The 1,870-nt window shown below is 42.4% G+C and overlaps 1 protein-coding gene and 1 long non-coding RNA gene across 2 annotated transcripts in view; one reads left to right on the top strand and one right to left on the bottom strand.

The window, feature by feature from the left end:
* The window catches only part of LOC138161400 (myeloid cell surface antigen CD33-like), a 37,043-nt gene that overhangs the window by 14,415 nt on the left and 20,758 nt on the right, over window positions 1-1,870 (top strand). The window lies entirely within an intron of this gene.
* Window positions 127-1,000, bottom strand: LOC138161863 (uncharacterized). The gene is made up of 2 exons (XR_011168487.1): window positions 886-1,000; window positions 127-448 (listed from the first exon to the last, which is right to left on the bottom strand). It is a non-coding gene; the product is annotated as an uncharacterized lncRNA (long non-coding RNA).

Genomic DNA, 1,870 nt, shown 5'->3' with positions numbered 1-1,870 from the left:
TTTTTTTTTTTTTTTTTCATTTGTTTGGCTCTGTTTAATAGTATCTTGATTTCTCATAAAGTCACTAGCTTCCATTTGCTCCAATTTAATTCTGAAGGAATTTTTCTCTTCAATTAGCTTTTGAGATTCTTTTTCCATCTGGCAAATTCAGCCTTTTAAGACATTCTTCTCCTCATTGCCTTTTTGAGCCTCTCTTACCATATAAGTTAGTCTATTTTTTAAGGTGCTATTTTCTTCAGTCAGGTTATTGACTCTCTTTTCATGATTTTCTTGCATCATTCTCATTTCTCTTCCAAAATTTTCCTCTACTTCTCTTATTTGGTTTTCAAAATACTTCCTAAGCTCCTCCATGGTCTGTAACTAGTTCGTATTTTTCTTGGAAGCTTTTGGTGCAGGAGTTCTGAGTTCATCGCTTTCCTCCTGCTCCATGCCTTGACCCTTTTTGTCCCTAAAAAAGGAATCAAGAGTCAGACTTCTGTGCTTGCCCTGCTTCCCCCATTTTCTCATGTTCTCACTCAACTACTTGACTCTTGAGCTTTTTGCCACAGTAGAACTCTGCTTCCAGAGAGGAGAGCTTTGTCCTAAATTGCTGGGGTTTCCTCAGCTGCCAGACCTATTAGTTAGGTGCCCTCTCAAAAGCCTCCACTGGCTCTGGCAAACTGGTCATGCACCTCAGGACCTCTACCCTGGACAGTGATCCAGATCCAAGCAGGTTAACGCAAGAGTGATTACCCCTCAGACTGGTTGCTTGGTTCCCCTACAATTGCAGGCCAGGAGCCCTGAAGCAGGTACACGGCAATGGCCTCTGTGCCTCAGTCACTTCTCCCTCTGGGGAGCAGAGGCCAGAGTGCACTCCCAGACCCCCTGTTCCCAAAGTCCACTGACCTCTCACATTGTCATTGGCATTTATGGGTTGATAATTCTGGAAACCACCACAGCTGCTGGTGATCCACTCTCCCGATGTCCCTCTAGCTGTAGCTGGTCAGACTGCCTTGGGGCTAAAACTGCAGAGTCATGTGGGGGGCTGGGCCCGGCTCCCAGCACACTTCAGTAGATCCTTCCTGACAGCCTGCCGGGCTGTCTTTAGCAGGAAGTTTGTTTCTCTCTGTCACTTTGTGGGTTCTGTAACCCCAAAGCTTGTTTAGAGTCATTTTTATAGGTATTTGAGGTGGTTATGGAGGCAGTGCATGGAGTTTTCCTGTTTCTAAGCCACCATCTTGGCTCCACCGTCCATCAGTAGTCTTTCAAAAATGTGGTCCTGAGAGTTGGACACAATTCTCAACAGTACAATGCAAATGGTATGTCCCCTCCATAGTCCTGGAAGTTCAAAAAAATGGCATCATGATTATTCACTACCATATCTCTCTGCATATACATGTTATGACCTGCTCAGTTCCCTTGATCTTTTTCTGATGAAGGACTGTTTAGTCATACCTCTATCATGCCATACTTGTACCTTACTTCTTGAAACCAAAGACAAGATTTGACATTTTCTGTTAAATGTTATCTCACTAGGTTGAACCCAATGTTGTGGAAGGCCATGTTTGAAATATCTTGGTGCATTAAGCTTTTAGGAAACTCAGAGAACTAGCTCAGATGTAGGAGGGAGCAAGGTCCCCTCTGATAAACAGCCTGAAACTTTTCCCTCAAATAATTATGTAAAACCAACACAGCAAAAAGTCTATCTTGTCTATCTATCAGAGATAAACCAGAGGCAGAAAGGAAGTATTACAAACTAACCTGTTCTGAAAACATTGTTACTGGGAAAGTAAATTGGAGCACAAGCATACTGAACAGAAAAATAATACATTCTTTAAACCTTTAAGAAAGTACTCTATATATACTCAAGAGAAATATCAATAAACTGGCA

Source organism: Petaurus breviceps, unplaced genomic scaffold (assembly GCF_028583685.1).
Source record: "Petaurus breviceps papuanus isolate PSGF00001 unplaced genomic scaffold, PetGlider_PUasm1.0 185, whole genome shotgun sequence".
In the NCBI taxonomy this organism is placed as follows: Eukaryota; Metazoa; Chordata; class Mammalia; order Diprotodontia; family Petauridae; genus Petaurus; species Petaurus breviceps.
Note: the sequence above shows the minus strand (reverse complement) of the source record. Positions and strands in the feature narration are given on the sequence as shown.